At 47.0% G+C, this 21,372-nt stretch overlaps 1 protein-coding gene across 4 annotated transcripts in view; it reads right to left on the bottom strand.

Moving 5' to 3' along the window:
* Window positions 1-21,372, bottom strand: part of CEP164 (centrosomal protein 164) — a 264,993-nt gene that overhangs the window by 54,520 nt on the left and 189,101 nt on the right. The gene's annotated exons all lie outside the window — the stretch shown is intronic.

The raw sequence follows: 21,372 nt of genomic DNA, 5'->3' as shown, positions 1-21,372 counted from the left end.
AAATATAGCGACCTATGATGCCTTGTACTAACCCCATGCGCTTGCCCGCTGCACGTGCACATTCTCTCCCGTGCATGCGCATATTCGCAGTTGCGTGACGGCGCCTCCACGGTCGTGCGCTCAGGCGCGTGGTATGCGCATTTACGGTAGAGTTTGTGTGCGTCTGGCGGGCGACTCGATCGTTACATAGTTAATCTAAATAGTGTATTTTATAGGTTATGGTCCCCTTAATAATATCAGTAAGTTTGTTTAGTGTAACTGGTTCATGGACAGAGAGATCCCTCTTTACATGATACGAAGGGTCAGACAGGTTTTGAGCAGTGGTGTTTAGTATGCAACGGAAGAGTATATTATTAGTAACATTCCGGTGTTGGTTTGAAAGAGATTAATCGCTCCTGCGTATAGTTATGTTTATAAGAAGTTTATGGACATTTACTGTATTTGCAGTTCATTATCCATGCGGCGGGAAACCCGAGATTCCCTCCCACCTGAGCAGTTTGAAATAGTCACAGCCCACCTGTTCGAATCAACCTATGACCTTTCGTTATAATGTGAAGACAGATTCCTGTGTCCAATAAACAATGAGATTGTAGGGCCCTTTGTAGTGTACTGTACTTTGTGTATATAAGAACAGCCAGCCGGGGCCAGCTCAGTCTTCTCTCCACAAAGGTTTTCATCATTGACTAACTAGAGAGCTGGTACCAGGACTGCGCTAGCGATCATTCCCCATGTGTGTAAGTTCTCTGTGACCAACTTATTCTCTGTCTGTATTTGCCATACTCTCTCTCTCTCACTGTTATTGTTTAGGATTAAGACGCTATTGTATATTTATGTCCAAGTTATTCTGTTTAGGTGTTTTATGTTAGTGCTGTAGTGTATAAGCTGTTAACTGTTTTCCCCTTTTTACATAGCTAAACCATGTTAGTAAAGGTGTTGGAACCTCAGCAAGGTGTCTGTGTTTCTCTAGCTAGTATAGAGGGTTTCTGAGCGTCTCAATCGCTCAATCAGCTTTTATATAATAGAGGTTAATCAGCGTTACATTGTGTTAACATTACTAGACCAAGGTTTACAGTATAGGCTTAGCCTTTCAGTGTGTTGCAGACAAGGTTTACCGTGTGTCATCCTGTGAGCGTCTGCGCCGCTCATGTTCCTCTCGTGGACACAGCGCCCGCTACGCTAGTAGCGTAGCATTACGGTGCTCGGGCCGCCTATAGCGTGCTCGATACCCAGCGTAAGCCGTGAGCGAACGTGCCGCTCGTGCGTCTCGACCACGGCCTAGCGTCTGCTACGCCCATTGCGTACCATTACTGTACCCCGTACACCCATTGCGTACTGAGTCTCTTATCAATATATAGTGAATGTTATAAGATAAATAATTAGCTTTATCAATTGGCGGCTCGCCCGTCCTCCACATATCCGCTCTAGCGAACACAAGCAGACTTTATCTGTCAGCAAAGGGCGGGAAGGTAGTATCCCTTCGTATCCGTGTTGGTGGTGGGGGATACGGTAGTGCTGACTAGATAAGCGTCTGCATCGCTACGTTGTAGGAGTGCTGGTGGAATCCGGAACCGGAAGGTAAGAACAGTACGCTATTGTTTTTTTTTTTTAAACTGTTTCATTTCTGTTTGGTACACATTGCATACGCAACACAAGCACACACCTGTATTTTCATTGGTATTTTCACATCTCGCCTTCCTGTTTGCCATTTATCATTGATAACGTGCTGAGAAAGATTTGTTGCTATTGGTAGTTAAAAGTAAAAATTAATACGTAAGGAAGTAATTTGTAAAACACGCACACGGCTTTGCCTAAGATACAAGGAAGTTCTGTGTGGTGCTCGGTAAATGATTACAGTTAAATATCATTTGCATTGATAAAAACGTGTTACTTGTGTTACTGTGGACATGTCTGGCCTGTGTACACGTGTCCCTAACAAAGGGCGGGACAAGCGTACGCGACGCAAAGGCCTACACACGTAGCGTATATTATGCAACGGAGCGTACAGGTACGCCCACTTAATTCAAATCACACGATAGCATTGTTTTAGTAAGGCGATACGGAAGCAACGCGATAATAGCACAAATTGATTTCAGTTTCCAAAATTTTGTTTAAATACCTTACTTTACTGTAATACCTCTGGGGAGAGCTATCAGATTACGGGAAATTATTTTTCTGATAAGAAAACTATAGAATGATAGTGGGTTGAAAACGGTATGAGTGTATTGAACTCCTCTTGGTGAAGTCTTGGTGAAATCTTGGTGAAGTAAGTCTTGGTGAAGTCTTGGTGAATCACGGTCTAGGTGAATGCGTTATGAGCACGGTCTAGGTGAAAACGCGCGTGCACGGTCTTGGTGAACACGTGCGACGAAGTGTGATAATTTTGTGGTATTACACTCCGGCTGTTCTGGAGCACAGCAGGGAGACTCCAATGATCCTACCATTTATAGGCAACAAGTGTCTATAAGTGGTACGATTGGACCGCACGGTTGTATGTGTGACCAATAACGCAACGTGATATGAGGTAAATTGCCCTCATGCGTGTTGTAGGGAGCACATGCAAGCGTGATTTGTGTAAAAAATAAGGTAAGGAATTTTCGCTGGTAAGGCCTGCAACGATTACGTGGGTCTGCTAAAAGGGGCGGATTCGTTGTACTCGGAGCAGAAGAAGCTGGTGGAAGAGCTTGGAAAACTCCCACCGTAGACTTCTGTGTTTGGTGCACTTTAGGAAGTTTTTCTGTGTTAAAAAGGTCCACAATGGAAGCCAAGTGCACAACACAGGGACGTTTAGCAGTCAGGGTTCAGACTGAAGAGGCTTGCAGACCCCAAGGGTCTGCTCGGTTAGTAATGTGGGGGAAGTATGGTCCCCACACTGAGACCTTTTGTGATGAATGGACACGAATGACTGTGGGGGATAAAGCACCATTTCCTGGGATAGGTAGTTTTGACTCAGAGGTATTGCATAATTTAAGGAGAAGGATCTGTCTCATAAAATCCGGGAAGCAACGGATTAGACATTATGATTGTTTACAGATATGGCAACGGGAAAGTGAAATACAAGGAGGATTAGCTTACACAGCTGACTCTCACTTTGGTAAGAAAAATATGGCAACAAGAGAGAAAGTGGTTACAGAGAATGGCACACTGGTATATGATAATTGTGCACTTAGCAACTGTATTAATAATGATAAGAATAAATGTAATAATAATAGAAGTAAAACTGATAAATGTACAAATTCTAACCCGTGCAAGTTGCACCCCATGTTAAACTTCCCTCAGGATTACAAGCAAGAAAGTGAGCCCAGCACGAGGTCGGCACCTTTTCCAGCAGCCATCATACAAGACATCCAGGTGGACGCGACCCAATCGGTAAAGGCAGTAGTAGAACCCCCTAAAGGAGGGTCAGGTGAGGTCGTGTCCACAGGTAAGTACGGTATTGTATATCATGCACAGACAAATGTACCCCATATTATAGAGTCAACACAAGATGATGTAGTTGAACTTAACCCTGTCAGGGTGATCACAGTCCCAAATGGACAGACTGACGCTCAGGGAGTCACTCCCGTCAGAGACATTGCTATGCATTGTCCCTGGTCCCGGATGGAATTGAGGACAATTATGTCTGAATTTCCTGATCCCAGGAGAGATCTAGCCGCATGTCAGAGGTTTATTAAAGAATTAGGTAATGCCGCAGAACCCACAAACAAAGATTGGCAAACAGTGCTACGAGTATGTTTACCTTCCAACATTGATCCTGCAAAATTAATCACTGATTGTAGATTAGACGCAGACGTACCCCTCACTGAGTAATACACCCAGGAGAATGTACGACAGATCAATCTGCAATTAGGAGTATATTTCCCAACTATTGTCGAGTGGAACAAAATTTTCTCCATTAGACAAAAAGGTGAAATGGCAGCGGAATATTTCCATCGAGCACTGCAGGAAATATCTAGATACACTGGGATCACAGACATTGAGGATAATGTACATCATAGGGAGGTAGCTGTGTCCGTATTAATGGACGGCTTAAAAGACACACTAAGAATCAGGGTACAAACCTCTACACCTCACTGGAGAGGTATCTCGGTGGCTGCATTAAGAGAGTCCGCTATCGAGCATGACCGTAATATCCAAAGAACCAGGGAAACACAGGGAGAGCGGTTGATGGTGATGAGCATCCAAGCACTAGAGGAGGCATCAAATCGACCAAAACACCCAGGCCCCTGGCACATGGAGGAAGCCAAGGGTTTGTTATCTTTGTAAAAGAGAAGGGCATTATGCCAACAACTGTAACAGCCCACATAAAGTCAGACCCCCTAGACAAGAACACGAGCAGAGTTATGACACACGAAATTGTAATCAGGGATCATATAGGAAGAATTTTGGGCCGCACCTGTAATTTTCAGCCAGTAAAGTTGATCATAAGCCTTGATAGTAAGCCTGAGGTTACAGTTAATGATATTGGGAGGTCAGTTCCTTGTAGACACAGGAACGGCCGGGTAAACTTTGCAACTTATCTGTAAATGTTTCTTTTTCCCCATCTCTGACGTTCATCGGCAGAACTCAAACATCACATAGCTACTTGGTCTTTGCAGAAGTCAACCTAACCCCAGTGTGACCTACCGACATCGGTGTGTCCTGGCCAGGCACAAAAGGGTGGAGTGTAGAAATACTGGTGGGGGAGACTGCGCAAAGATACCAATGGATGTGATGGTGTGACAGCCTGATGGTGAACGGAAGATCTGACAATGTTTTTTTTTTGTTTGTTGTTTTATGTAACATATATATGAATTGTTCTCTCTCTCGTTTGTTTTTTTTTTCTTCTTCTCTTCTCTCTCATGTTCTCATGCTTTACAGATGGTATGTCACACATCAGTTAGACAAATGGTAATGCAAGATTTTTGCTCCTTACAGAAAGATCGCTGATTTGGAAGGAATATTGCATCACCGGAATGTTCGTTTGGAAGACTGAGAGACAGCACCTTTGAGATGACAACAGAGCAAGAAGAACAACAAGACTAGAGGACAAAAGCATCGTAACATTTTTCTTTCCCCTCAAATTATTTTTTTGTACCCCCATTACAAATTTCTCCTTCTCCTCCTGTAAGATGGACTTGCCCCAAGAGACTGTGATCCGGATTTTCCTGTTGACCATGATGTTGACCAGAGCAGTCTGTTTCGGTGAGAGTACCAGTGAGGTCGAGAAAGGATCTAGAATGGGTTCTGATGACCAGGATGGAGGCATAGATTTCCAAGAGCAACACAATCACTGAGTAAAGGCGAGTATCAGAAAACGATCTGGTAGCATTGACAATAGAAGGAATTGTGAAGGATTGTTAGCTGAAGAGAACTGCATCTGTAGGCATTGTGACAATATAGTTGAGGATGGGTGCATCAAGAAATGTCAGTCCAGTTTTAATATCCACATGGACCGGCATCCATTGAGTGACTATCACTCCTTAGTGGGTAAAGTGTTAAACCAGACAGACTGTTGGATATGCTCTCAAGTACCTCAAGGTCATAGCAAATCAGGACTAGTACCATTCCCTTTAACTGTAGGAGAGGCACTTGAGTTAAGTGGTGGGAGGCCGGGGGACAAGAGGTTTAATATCTCTAGTCCTCCTAGTTTGAAGCTCCACCAATATCATGTGGATAAGTCCTTAGTATGCTTTAACATTTCCAATCCCCGAAAGCCGGGAAATTGGGAAGTGTCATGGAGTAATCAAACTATGACATTTTCATATAGAGCCGATAGAATGCCCATAGACACAGAGCTTATACGCCGGATAGCCAACAGTGGAAAATATTTCCGGTATAGGTACACTCTAGGAAGTAGGACCATGCGAGTTGGAGAAGTATCACCAGGATACTGTGCACATATCGTACAACCGGATACGTGTACTAGACAGATGGGAGAGTTAGGGTTAGGAGATTTCACATGGAAAGTTTGTAAAATGGTTATGTCATACTCCGTCCCATATGTTCTCCCCGATGATGCATATTTCATATGCGGAAGAAAGGCGTATAAGTGGCTTGCCCCAAACTCAGAGGGATTGTGTTGCATTGGAAAAGTACTGCCTGAAGTAATGACTGTATCCCATATCAAAATGAAAAACATTCACCGCGGTGCCCAAGCTCCTTATACTCACACTCATTACGAGCACGTCGTTAAAAGGCACCTGATAGAGAAGACAGAGCATCCGGCTTCTGATCTGATCCATGAATCCACCGGGATTCAATTCCTACTCGCGTTAGATATCACTCGTACCGCCAGAGGAGTGATAAATTATAGATATATATCTGCGCTAGCAAACTTGTTAGACAATATCACCGAAATGTATGACGACACGTTCAGGTATACTGGGAGAGAGTTACAAGCCTACAAAACAGAGCTGGTTCAGCATAGGATGATTCTCAATTATCTCACAGCAGTGACAGGCGGGTATTGTGTTACCTTAGCAACTCAGTATGGTATAAAGTGCTGCACGTATATTACAAACAGCACTGAGGACCCGGCCGAGGTCATAGACCAAAAGATGGATGACATTTTGCAATTAAAGTGGGAGTTCCGAAGGAGACATAATCTCACTCTCGCTGCTGTGAGTAATGAGCTGACCAGTTGGGTGTCATGGTTGAACCCACGAAATTGGTTCTCTGGTTTAGGAGAATGGGCCCAAGGCATTATAATGGATGTAGGAAAATTTCTCTTGTGTATTCTGGAAGTCGTCATATTGGTTGGTCTGATATTTAGATGCGTTCGGACTTTAACGAAGTGTAAAGGTAGTACCAGAGTGATGAGTCTGAGGAGCGAGGACACTGTAATAACAACAACTAATTTGATTTATGACCCAACGATAGAGACAATGTTGTGATGAAAATGTGATTCCACGGTCCGTTTCTTTCACCCGTTTCTCCTTTGTTTTCCTCCAAGGTACAAAGACATCCGCTTGGAAGAAGAATTTGACAACCTCTTTTATACAGACCATTGATGAACTATGTCACAGACCCCCAATATCCCTAGTGACTTTAACTTTCTACGAAAGCCCAATACTTTAGAGACTATAATTTTATGGACACTTGAAGAAGCTTTCGATTGCTATTATCCGTAAAGCTACAGTAAAGATACGACGATCCAGACAAGACATCAGACAAGACCTCAATCGGCGACTGTCTATTAAAACTCACATAGTTTTACGACTGCATTTATAACGATTGTTTCTTATCTTCATCTCTACAACCTCCAGGTAGTATCTCACATAGTCGACAGGTGATTCTCACATATTAACATTCACATGTCCCCCCCCCTTCATGTATCATCAACTAAATGTGCTCCCCCATTTGTTGCAACCAAAAATCGAAGAGAGCTCGGTAGAGTTTGACAGCCCATCCACAGACCCTTAAAACGGGATAAGAAGGATTCCAATGTATACTTCGCAATACCTCAAAGATTGATTTAGAACACGTACGGCACGATGATACATGACCCCTCAAACATGGATTTCATACACACATGCTTTTACTGTCTCACTAGGTCATACTTCTCCCACCTTCTCCTCTCCTCCCTTTACCCAATCATAAAAAGGTATTTACATGATGACATATATTTTTCTGTTTGAACTGTTTAGGAAGTGGCAGTTATTGGTGACTGCCAAAGGGTGGACTGTCAAAGTCGAAAAATATAGCGACCTATGATGCCTTGTACTAACCCCATGCGCTTGCCCGCTGCACATTCTCTCCCGTGCGTGCGCATATTCGCAGTTGCGTGACGGCGCCTCCACGGTCGTGCGCTCAGGCGCGTGGTATGCGCATTTACAGTAGAGTTTGTGTGCGTCTGGCGGGCGACTCGATCGTTACATAGTTAATCTAAATAGTGTATTTTATAGGTTATGGTCCCCTTAATAATATCAGTAAGTTTGTTTAGTGTAACTGGTTCATGGACAGAGAGATCCCTCTTTACATGATACGAAGGGTCAGACAGGTTTTGAGCAGTGGTGTTTAGTATGCAACGGAAGAGTATATTATTAGTAACATTCCGATGTTGGTTTGAAAGAGATTAATCGCTCCTGCGTATAGTTATGTTTATAAGAAGTTTATGGACATTTACTGTATTTGCAGTTCCTTATCCATGCGGCGGGAAACCCGAGATTCCCTCCCACATGAGCAGTTTGAAATAGTCACAGCCCACCTGTTCGAATCAACCTATGACCTTTCGTTATAATGTGAAGACAGATTCCTGTGTCCAATGAACAATGAGATTGTAGGGCCCTTTGTAGTGTACTGTACTTTGTGTATATAAGAACAGCCAGCCGGGGCCAGCTCAGTCTTCTCTCCACAAAGGTTTTCATCATTGACTAACTAGAGAGCTGGTTCCAGGACTGCGCTAGCGATCATTCCCCACGTGTGTAAGTTCTCTGTGACCAACTTATTCTCTGTCTGTATTTGCCATACTCTCTCTCTCTCTCACTGTTATTGTTTAGGATTAAGACGCTATTGTACATTTATGTCCAAGTTATTCTGTTTAGGTGTTTTATGTTAGTGCTGTAGTGTATAAGCTGTTTACTGTTTTCCCCTTTTTACATAGCTAAACCACGTTAGTAAAGGTGTTGGAACCTCAGCAAGGTGTCTGTGTTTCTCTAGCTAGTATAGAGGGTTTCTGTCTGAGCGTCTCAATCGCTCAATCAGCTTTTATATAATAGAGGTTAATCAGCGTTACATTGTGTTAACATTACTAGACCAAGGTTTACAGTATAGGCTTAGCCTTTCAGTGTGTTGCATACAAGGTTTACTGTGTGTCATCCTGTGAGCGTCTGCGCCGCTCGTGTTCCTCTCGTGGACACATCGTTCGCTACGCTAGTAGCGTAGCATTACGGTGCTTGGGCCGCCTATAGCGTGCTCGATACCCAGCGTAAGCCGTGAACGAACGTGCCGCTCGTGCGTCTCGACCACGGCCTAGCGTCTGCTACGCTAAGTGCGTACCATTACGGTACCCCGTACACCCATTGCGTACTGAGTCTCTTATCAATATATAGTGAATGTTATAAGATAAATAAATAGCTTTATCAATATATATATATATATATATATATATATATATATATATATATATATATATATATACACGCACGCACGGCCTCTCTCATACATTCAACCATGGCCTCTCTCATAATTACGTAGATATATATATATGGCCTCTCTCATACATACATACATACATACATACATACATACCGCCTCTCTCATACATACATACATACATACATACATATACGGCCTCTCTCATATACGGCCTCTCTCATACGTACGTACGTACGTACGTACATATATATATATATATATATATATATATATATATATACGGCCTCTCTCATACATGCATACATACATGCATATACAGCCTCTCTCATACATGCATACATTTATGGCCCCACTCATACATACATACATATACGACCTCTCTCATACATGCATACATACATACATACACGGCCTCACTCATACATACATATACATATATATATATATATATATACACACACACATACACGCACGGCCTCTCTCATACATTCATACATGGCCTCTCTCATAATTACATATATATATACGGCCTCTCTCATACATACATACATACATACCTACACGGCCTCTCGTACGTACGTACGTACATATACGGCCTCTCTCATACATGCATACATACATATACAGCCTCTCTCATACATGCATACATTTATGGCCTCACTCATACATACATACATACATATACGACCTCTCTCATACATGCATACATACATACATATACGGCCTCACTCATACATACATATATATATATATATATATATATATATATATATATGGCCTCTCTCATACGTACATACATACACAGCCTCTGTCATACATACATCCATAGCCTCTATCATACATACATATATAGCCTCTATCATACATACATATATATCCATAAATCCATACCCTGCCTCTCTCATACATAAATACACTGACTGCCTCCATAGTCCATACATATATGTAGCCAGGGCACACTGACCTCTACCACTTTCTCGGGGAGTGACTGCTCCAGGAAGCCACTACTCCGGATGCCGCATCACCACAAAGGACATCTTACCGCTGGCCGGGTTGGCGTGGGGGGGGTTACTGCTCCCTGCAGCTGCCAACGTCTATCGACTAATGGTCTCGCCGGCCGGGTTGGCGCTGCTGCTGCTGGCGGGGAGGCACTGCTCCCCGTTGCGGTCACCGGCTACATAATGCTGCTGGCGGTGTTAACGTGCCACTGGTGAGGAGCAGGCACCTGCTGCCTCCGATTGCATGTGCGCTTGTCCTCAATCCCCTTCCCCTTGAAAATATTAAGGAAAAAATGGGCTGCTGGGGGAAAAGTGGCTGCCGCCCCTGTCATCAGCATCTGGTACGGTAGATGAAAGATGTTAAAGAAACTTCTTTCATTTTAATTTTGGGCTGAATAAGAAGCGCCCTCCAGCGGCTGCCGCCCTAGCCAGCTGCCTAAAGCTGCCTAGTGGTAGCGCCGGCCCTATTAGCTGTCAACCATTTAAAATCCACTCTTTTAAGTGGTTCGAATGGAGCAACTTGAAGGGCCTTTAGAACTAAACTTAGGTCCCAAGGCACTGTGGGAGGAACAAAAGGAGTTTAAATGCGCAGCATTCTCTGGAAAATAGGATTTTAATTACCTACCGGTAAATCCTTTTCTCGTAGTCCGGATAGGATATTGGGGTTCCATTTAGTAGCATGGGGTATAGATGGGTCCACTAGGAGCCATGGGAACTTTAAGAATTTGATAGTGTGGGCTGGCTCCTCCCTCTATTCCCCTCCTACCAGACTCAGTCTAGGAAACTGTGCCCGAGGAGACGGACAAACTTTGAGAGAAGGATATAAAGGATAGTGGTGAGATTCCGAACCAGCATACACAAACAAGAGGAAAGCTATGCTAACCCAACTTTAAACAGGAACAGCAACAGCTGAACCAACAATACTTAACCAAGTAACAGTGCAGAAAAAACGAAGCACCGGGCGGGCGCCCAGTATCCTCTACCTACCGGTAAATCCTTTTTTTCGTAGTCCGTAATTAAAATCCTATTTTCTCTTACGTCCTAGAGGATACTGGGGATCCATTTAGTACCATGGGGATGTACCAAAGCTCCCAAACCAAGTGGGAGAGTGCTGATGTTCCTGCAGAACTGATTGACCAAACTGAAGGTCCTCAGAGGCCATAGTATCGAACTTGTAGAACTTAGCAAACGTGTTTGAACCTAACCAAGTAGCTGCTCGGCAGAACTGTAAAGCCGAGACACCCCGGGCAGCTGCCCAAGAAGAACCCACCGACCTAATAGAGTGAGCTTGTACAGATTTTGGAACCGGCAAGCCTGCTGTGGAATAAGCATGCTGGATAGTAAGCCTGAGCCAGCATGCAATGGACTACTTTGAAGCAGGACACCCAATTTTATTGGGATCATAAAGAACAAACAGCGAGTCGGATTTTCTGTGACAAGCTGTTCTCTTTACACACACCTTCAAAACCCCCACAACATCCAAAGACTTTGAAGTAGCAGAGGTGTCTGTGACAACCGGAACCACAATAGGTTGGTTGATGTGAAGCGCAGACACCACCTGAGGAAGAAATTGCTGACAAGTTCTGAGTTCAGCTCTGTCCTCATGGAAAATGAAATAGGGGCTCTTGTGAGAGAACGCTCCCGGCTCCGACACACGTCTTGCTGAAGCCAAGGCCAACAGTGTGACGGTCTTCTACGCAGGAGTGTCTACCTCCTGTAACGGTACAAATCAGTCCGATTGGAGGAACTGCAGCGCCAAATTGAGATGAAAAGGTGCCGTGGGAGGCACAAAGGGAGGTTGGATGTGCAAAACACCTTTGACGAACGTCTGGACCTCAGGGAGAGAAGCCAATTGTTTCTGAAAGAAAATGGATAAGGCCAAAATCTGGACTTTTATAGAACCCAGACGGAGGTCCACATCCACACTTGCCTGCAGAAAAGCAGGAAACGTCCCAGATGAAATTCCACCACAGAATAATTTCTGCTCTCACACCAAGAGACGTATTTTTTTCCAAATACCATGGTAATGTTTAGATGTTACCCCCTTCCTGGCTTGGATCATGGTTGGGATAACTTTGTCAGGGATCCCTCTCCTGGCTAGAATCAGCTGTTCAACTTCCATACCGTCAAACATAGCCCCCGGTAAGTCTTGATAGACGAACAGGCCCTGTTGCAGAAGATCTTCGCGAAGACGTAGAGGCCAGGGATCTTTGAGTAGCATCTCCAGAAGTCCGCGTACCAGGCCCTTCTTGGCCAGTCCGGAGCAATGAGTATTGCTTGAACCTTTTCCCTTTTTATTCTTTTTAGAATCCTTGGGATCAGAGGAAGTGGAAGAAACATGTACACCATCTAATAGACCCATGGAGTCGTCAGAGTGTCTACCGCCACTTCCTGTGGGTCTCTCGAACTGGAACAATACCGCTTGAGCTTCTTGTTGACACGAGAGGCCACCATGTCGATTTGTGTCAAGCACCTGAACACTTCTGTGTGAAGGCCCCACTCACCCGGGTGCAGGTCAGGTCTGCTGAGGAAGTCCGCTTCCCTTGTTGTCTACTCCTGGAATGAAGACCGCTGACAACGCCACAGCATTTTTTTCTGGCCAGAGGAGAATTCTTGTTACCTCTGACATTGCTACTCTGCTTTTCGTTCCGCCCTGTCGGTTTATGTACGTTACTGCCGTCACATCGTCCAACTGGACTTGAATGGCCTGATCTTGAAGAAGATATGAGGCCTGCAGAAGGGCCCGAGTTCCAGAATGTTGATTGGAAGGATGACTCCCTGACTTGACCTTCTTCCTTGAAACTGCACCCCCTGGGTGACTGCTCCCTTGCATCTGTAGTTAACAGAGTCCAATTTTGAATTCCGAACCTCCGACCCTCGACGAGGTGAGAAATCTGTAGCCACCACAGAAGGGAGATCCTGACTTTTGGCGAGAGACGGATCCTCAGGTGCATGTGAAGATGCGATCTGGACTATTTATCCAACAGAACGAGCTGGAAGGGACTTGCGTGAAACCTTCTATATTGAAGCGTCTCGTAAGAGGCCACCATTTTCCCCAGAAGGCGAATGCATAGATGCACCGATATCCGGGTTGGCTTCAGGACATCCCGAACCATCGACTGGATTACCAATGCCTTTTCCAACGGAAGGAACACTTTCTGAGACTCCGTGTCCACTATTATTCTCAGGAATGGGAGCCTACGTGTTGGCTCTAGGTGAGATTTCGGAAGGTTCAGAATCCACCCGTGATCCTGGAGAAGTTTGGTTGAGAGACCAATGCTGTCCAGCAACCTCTCCCTGGACGGCGCCTTTGTCAAAAGATCGTCCAGGTACAGAATTATGTTCACTCCCTGTTTGCGGAGTAGAAACATCATCTCTGACATCACTTTGGTGAACACCCTTGGTGCCGTGGAGAGACCAAATGGCAGGGCCTGGAACTAGTAGTGACAGTCCTGCAGTGCAAACCGTAGATAAGCCTGATGAGGCATCCAGATCGGAATGTGAAGGTACGCATCCTTGATATCCAGAGACACTAGGAATTCCTCCTCCTCCAGACCCGAGATCACAGCTCTCAGAGACTCCATCTTGAACTTGAATACTCTTAAGAACGGGTTCAAGGACGTGAGGTTCAGAATCGGCTTTACCGAACCTTCCGGTTTCGGTTCTACAAACAAGTTGGAATAGTACCCCTTGAGTTTGAACCAGTTTTTGGATGGCGTGCTGTAAAGTTATACTTGCCTCTTGTGAAACTGGTAAGCCTGATTTGAAGAATCTGTGAGGTAGGAGCTCTTGGAACTCCAGTCTGTAGCCCTGGGAAATAAGATCTATGACCCAGGGATCCCGGCACGAACTTGACCATATGTGACTGAAGAATTTTAGTTGGGCTCCCACCTGACAGTCTCCCAGGCATCGCGGTCCACCATCATGCTGAAGGTTTCGAGGAAGCAGAGCTTGAGCTCTGTTCCCGAGCACCTGCGGTTGCTGGTTTGCGTGGTTTACCTCTTGCGCCTCTGGAGGCTGTAGAAGCACCTCTGGACTTGCCCTTAAACCTGGACGTCCGAAAGGACTGTAAATTTGAAGCTGAATAAGCTTTCCTGGCTGGGGGAGCTGTGGAAGGAAGATACGTAGACTTGCCCGCAGTAGCTTTGGATATCCATTTGTCTAGTTTGTCTCCAAATAAGGCCTCTCCTGTGAATGGTAGACGTTCCACGTCTTTCCTGGAGTCCGCGTCAGCAGTCCACTGGCATAGCCACAAACCCCTGCGTGCTGACACTGCCATAGCGGTGGTGCGTGCATTAAGCAAGCCTATCTCTTTTATGGCTTCCACCATAAAGTTCGTAGAGTCCTGTATATGCTGCAGGAGTAAAACAACATCCCCCCTAGACAAGGAATCCAACCCCTCAATTAGGTTACCTGAACATTTAGCAATGGCTTTTGTGATCCACGCACATGCAATAGTGGGCCTCTGGGCGACCACTGTAGCTGTGTACAATAATTTGAGTATAGTCTCAATTTTACGATCAGCCGTGTCTTTTAGGGAGGCTGCCCTAGGGACAGGCAGTACAATTTTTCATGACAGCCTAGAGACTGATGCGTCCACTATCGGTAGATTTTCCCATTTATTCCTATCCTCCAGAGGAAAAATAAGATTTTACTCACCGGTAAATCTATTTCTCGTAGTCCGTAGTGGATGCTGGGGACTCCGTAAGGACCATGGAGAATAGACGGGCTCCGCAGGAGACTGGGCACTCTAAGAAAGATTTAGTACTACTGGTGTGCACTGGCTCCTCCCTCTATGCCCCTCCTCCAGACCTCAGTTATGGAAACTGTGCCCGGAAGAGCTGACATTATAAGGAAAGGATTTTGGAATCCAGGGTAAGACTCATACCAGCCACACCAATCACACCGTATAACTTGTGATAAACTTACCCAGTCAACAGTATGAACAACAACAGAGCATCAACAAAGGATGCCCACATAACATAACCCTTTATCAAGCAATAACTATGTACACGTATTGCAGAAAATCCGCACTTGGGACGGGCGCCCAGCATCCACTACGGACTACGAGAAATAGATTTACCGGTGAGTAAAATCTTATTTTCTCTAACGTCCTAGTGGATGCTGGGGACTCCGTAAGGACCATGGGGATTATACCAAAGCTCCCAAACGGGCGGGAGAGTGCGGATGACTCTGCAGCACCAAATGGGCAAACACAAGGCCCTCCTCAGCCAGGGTATCAAACTTGTAGAACTTAGCAAACGTGTTTGTACCCGACCAAGTAGCTGCTCGGCAAAGCTGTAATGCTGAGACCCCTCGGGCAGCCGCCCAAGAGCAGCCCACTTTCCTTGTGGAATGGGCTTTCACTGATTTTGGATGCGGCAAACCAGCCGCAGAATGAGCCTGCTGAATCGTGTTACAGATCCAGCGAGCAATGGTTTGCTTTGAAGCAGGAGCACCCAGCTTGTTGGATGCATACAGGATAAACAGCGAGTCAGTCTTCCTGACTCCAGCCTTCTTGGCTACATAGATCTTCAAAGCCCTGACTACATCAAGCAACTTGAAATCCTCCAAGTCACGAGTAGCCGCAGGCACCACAATAGGTTGGTTCTAATGAAAAGATGACACCACCTTCGACAGAAATTGCGGACGAGTCCGTAATTCTGCCCTGTCCATATGGAAAACGAGATAGGGGCTTTTACATGACAAAGCCGCCAATTCTGACACACGCCTAGCCGAAGCTAAGGCCAATAGCATGACCACCTTCCACGTGAGATACTTTAGCTCCACGGTCTTAAGTGGCTCAAACCAGTGAGATTTCAGGAAACGCAACACCACGTTGAGATCCCAAGGTGCCACTGGTGGCACAAAAGGGGGCTGAATATGCAGCACTCCCTTAACAAACGTCTCAACTGAAGGAAGAGAAGCCAGTTCCTTTTGAAAGAAAATGGATAGGGCCGAAATCTGGACCTTTATGGACCCCAACTTCAGGCCCATAGTCACTCCAGACTGTAGGAAGTGCAGGAACCGACCCAGCTGGAATTCCTCCGTAGGGGCCTTCCTGGCATCACACCAGGCAACATATTTTCGCCATATACGGTGATAGTGTCTTGCTGTCACGTCCTTCCTAGCCTTTATCAGCGTAGGAATAACTTCCTCCGGAATGCCTTTTTCCGCTAGGATCCTGCGTTCAACCGCCATGCCGTCAAACGCAGCCGCGGTAAGTCTTGGAACAGACAGGGCCCCTGTTGCAACAGGTTCTGTCTGAGAGGCAGAGGCCACGGGTCCTCTGTGAGCATTTCTTGCAGTTCCGGGTACCAAGTCCTTCTTGGCCAATCCGGAACAATGAGTATTGGTCTCACTCCTCTTCTTCTTACGATTCTCAGCACCTTGGGTATGAGAGGAAGAGGAGGAAACACATAGAGCGACTGGAACACCCACGGTGTTACCAGTGCGTCCACAGCTATCACCTGAGGGTCTCTTGACCTGGCGCAATACCTTTGTAGTTTTTTGTTGAGACGGGATGCCATCATGTCTACCTGTGGCAGTTCCCATCGATTTGTAATCTGAGTGAAGACTTCGTGATGAAGTCCCCACTCTCCCGGGTGGAGGTCGTGCCTGCTGAGGAAGTCTGCTTCCCAGTTGTCCACTCCTGGAATGAACACTGCTGACAGTGCTTGCACGTGATTCTCCGCCCAACGAAGAATCCTGGTGGCTTCCGCCATCGCCACTCTGCTTCTTGTGCCGCCCTGGCGGTTTACATGAGCCACTGCGGTGATGTTGTCTGACTGAATCAGCACCGGTTGGTTGCGAAGCAGAGGCTCCGCTTGACTCAGGGCGTTGTATATGGCCCTTAGTTCCAGGATATTTATGTGCAGACAAGCCTCCTGACTTGACCACAACCCTTGGAAGTTTCTTCCCTGAGTGACTGCCCCCCACCCTCGGAGGCTCGCATCCGTGGTCACCAGGACCCAGTCCTGTATGCCGAACCTGCGGCCCTCGAGAAGGTGAGCACTCTGCAGCCACCACAGAAGAGACACCCTGGCCCTGGGGGACAGGGTGATCAGCCGATGCATCTGAAGATGCGATCCGGACCACTTGTCCAACAGATCCCATTGAAAGATCCTCGCATGGAACCTGCCGAAGGGAATGGCTTCGTATGATGCCACCATCTTTCCCAGGACTCGCGTGCAGCGATGCACCGACACCTGTTTCGGTCTTAAGAGGTCTCTGACTAGAGTCACGAGCTCTTGAGCCTTCTCCGCCGGGAGAAACACCTTCTTCTGGTCCGTGTCCAGAATCATGCCCAGAAAAGGCAAATGCATTGTAGGAATCAGCTGCGACTTTGGGATATTCAGAATCCAGCCGTGCTGTTGCAACACTTCCTGAGAGTGTGCTACGCTGATTAGCAACTGCTCTCTGGACCTCGCCTTTATGAGGAGATCGTCCAAGTATGGGATAATTATGACTCCTTGATTTCGAAGGAGCACCATCATTTCTGCCATTACCTTGGTAAATATTCTCGGTGCCGTGGAGAGCCCAAACGGCAACGTCTGGAATTGGTAATGACAGTCCTGTACCACAAATCTGAGGTACTCCTGATGAGGTGGATAAATGGGGACATGCAAGTAAGCATCCTTGATGTCCAGAGACACCATAAAATCCCCCTCTTCCAGGCTTGCAATGACCGCTCTGAGCGATTCCATTTTGAACTTGAATCTTTTCAGATAAATGTTCAGGGACTTTAAAATCAATATGGGTCTGACCGAACCGTCCGGTTTCGGTACCACAAACATTGTGGAATAGTATCCTCTTCCAAGTTGAAGGAGGGGAACCTTTACCGCCACCTGCTGGAGATATAACTTGTGAATTGCCGCTAACACTACTTCCCGTTCCATGGGGGAAGCTGGCAGGGCCGATTTGAGGTAACGGTGAGGGGGCATCACTTCGAATTCCAGCTTGTATCCCTGAGACACAATCTGTATAGCCCAGGGATCCACCTGTGAGCGAACCCACTGGTGGCTGAAATTTCGGAGACGCGCCCCCACCGCTCCTGGCTCCTGTGGAGCCCCAGCGTCATGCGGTGGATTTAGTGGAAGCCGGGGAGGACTTCTGTTCCTGGGAACTAGCTGTAAGGTGCAGCTTCTTTCCTCTACCCCTGCCTCTGGCAAGAAAGGATGCACCTCTGACCTTCTTGCTTCTTTGTGATCGAAAGGACTGCATTTGGTAATACGGTGCTTTCTTAGGCTGTGAGGGAATATATGGCAAAAAGTTTGACTTCCCAGCCGTAGCTGTGGAAACTAGGTCCGAGAGACCGTCCCCAAACAATTCCTCACCCTTGTAAGTTAACACCTCCATGTGCTTTTTGGAGTCGGCATCACCTGTCCATTGCCGAGTCCACAGGACCCTTCTGGCAGAAATTGACATTGCATTTATTCTAGAGCCCAGTAGGCAAATGTCCCTCTGGGCATCCCTCATATATAGGACAGCGTCTTTTATATGCCCCAGGGTCAGTAAAATGGTATCCTTGTCTAAGGTATCCATTTCCTCAGACAGATTATCAGTCCATGCTGCTACAGCACTACACATCCAGGCCGACGCAATTGCCGGCCTCAGTAGTGTACATGAATGTGTATAAACAGACTTCAGGATACTTTCCTGCTTCCTATCTGCAGGATCCTTTAGGGCGGCCGTATCCTGTGACGGCAGGGCCACCTTCTTAGATAAGCTTGTCAGAGCTTTATCTACCCTAGGGGAGGATTCCCAGCGCATCCTGTCCGTTGGCGGGAAAGGGTACGCCATAAGTAACCTCTTGGAAATCAGCACTTTCTTATCGGGGGAATCCCACGCTTTTTCACATAATTCATTTAACTCATGTGAATGGGGAAAAGTCACCTCTTGCTTTTTCTCCCCATACATATAAACCCTCTTGTCAGGGACCGGGTTTACCTCTGATATGTGCAAAACATCCTTCATTGCTATAATCATGTAGCGGATGGCTTTAGCCATTTTAGGCTGCAATTTTGCATCATCGTCATCGACACTGGAGTCAGAATCCGTGTCGATATCTGTGTCAACAATTCTGGATAGTGGGCGCTTCTGAGACCCTGACGGCCTCTGCGCTGTAGGATCAGGCATGGGCTGAGACCCCGACTATCCCAAGGCATCAGCTTTATCCAACCTTTTATGTAAGGAGTTTACATTATCATTTAACACCTTCCACATATGCATCCAATCAGGTGTCGGCGCCGTCGGCGGAGACACGTCATTCATCTGCACTTGCTCTGCCTCCACATAGCCCTCTTCGTCAAACATGTCGACACACGCGTACCGACACACCACACACACAGGGGATGCTCTATATGAGGACAGGACCCCCACAAGGCCTTTTGGAGAGACAGAGAGAGAGTATGCCAGCACACACCCCAGCGCTATATGACCCAGGAATCACACAGTAACTTAGTGTTTACCCAGTAGCTGCTGTATATATATATATATATATATATATATATATATATATATATAATTAATGCGCTAAATTTATGTGCCCCCCCCCCTCTCTTTTTACCCTTTCTACCGTGAGTCTGCAGGGGAGAGCCTGGGGAGCTTCCTCTCAGCGGAGCTGTGGAGAGAAAATGGCGCTGGTGAGTGCTGAGGAAGAAGGCCCCGCCCCCTCAGCGGCGGGCTTCTGTCCCGCGATTTTGTGTAAAATTAATGGCGGGGGCTCATGCATATAACAGTGTCCAACTGTATATATGCTGCTTTTGCCAGGAGGTACTGAATTGCTGCCCAGGGCGCCCCCCCCTGCGCCCTACAGTGACCGGAGTGTGTGAGTTAGTGTGGGCGCAATGGCGCACAGCTGCAGTGCTGTGCGCTACCTCATATGAAGACAGGAGTCTTCTGCCGCCGATTTTGACGTCTTCTTGCTTCAACCCGCCGGCTTCTGTCTTCTGGCTCTGCGAGGGGGACGGCGGCGCGGCTCCGGGAACGGACGACAAGGTCAGGTTCCTGTGTTCGATCCCTCTGGAGCTAATGGTGTCCAGTAGCCTAAGAAGCGCAACCTAGCCGCAGTTAGTAGGTTTGCTTCTCTCCCCTCAGTCCCACGTAGCAGAGAGTCTGTTGCCAGCAGAAGCTCTCTGAAAATAAAAAACCTAACTAAAATACTTTCTTATTAGCAAGCTCAGGAGAGCTCACTAAAATGCACCCAGCTCTGTCCGGCACAGATTCTAACTGAGGTCTGGAGGAGGGGCATAGGGAGGAGCCAGTGCGCACCAGTAGTACTAAATCTTTCTTAGAGTGCCCAGTCTCCTGCGGAGCCTGTCTATTCCCCATGGTCCTTACGGAGTCCCCAGCATCCACTAGGACTTTAGAGAAATTAAAATTTCCTATCAGGATTAACCCACGGTTCTTCAAACAGGGTATTCAATTCCTTTGACACAGGAAAAGTGACTGAGGACATCTTTTTTACATTAAAATTAGATTCCTCACACTCCTCTGTCACCTTATCAGGAATCTGTAGAACCTCCCTAATAGCCTCTATTCCCTGTGACAGAGTAGCATCCCCCCCCCACTCTCCTCCTTGTCTGACCCGTCAGCGTCAGAGTCGGACTGCAGGATATAGGCCAGAGTACGTTTCTGCGGAAAAATGGGAGGGGATTGAGACACTGTTTTGGGGACTGTGGGGTATATTCAATAACTGTTGGAAGCTGCCGTCTTGTCGGAAAGACGGCAGCTTCCGACAGTTTTAGGTCGGAAGGGGTTCCAACCTATTCATTAGTGCCCCGTTTATTCCGACAAGTCAGGAAACCCGACTTGTCGGAATGCACGCTGATCGGCGGCTTCAGTCGCCGATCAGCTTGCATTTTCGGAAGCAGGCCAAACCTGACAGGTTTAAGTCCCGTTTCCGACAATCTCAATCCGACTTTCAAAGAAGTCGGATTGAGATGAGGAAACTAGTGGTGCTGCGGGGGGAGCAGAGATCGGCGGCCGGCGGGAGGAGCAGGCTGCGGGGGGGCATGTCTGCGGCGGCGTAGGGAGGCGCTGCAGGGAGAGAGGTGCCTGGCCATCCCCCGGCCAGGCACCTCTATCCCTGCAGCGCCTCCCCCCGCCGCCGCAGACATGACCACCCGCAGCAAGCTAATGCCGCCGATCTCTGCTCCCCCTGCCGCAGTCATGTCCCCCGCAGCTTGCTCCCCCTGCCGCCGTCCCGCTCACGCCCACCGCCGCCACCTGCACCGCTGCTGTCAGCGCATCAGCAGCCGCTGACAGCAGCGGCAACACAGGACCTGTGTATGGCCAA

This window comes from Pseudophryne corroboree, chromosome 10 (genome assembly GCF_028390025.1).
Source record: "Pseudophryne corroboree isolate aPseCor3 chromosome 10, aPseCor3.hap2, whole genome shotgun sequence".
Lineage (NCBI taxonomy): Eukaryota > Metazoa > Chordata > Amphibia > Anura > Myobatrachidae > Pseudophryne > Pseudophryne corroboree.
The sequence above is the reverse complement of the archived record's forward strand: the minus strand, read 5'-3'. Positions and strand labels throughout refer to the sequence as shown.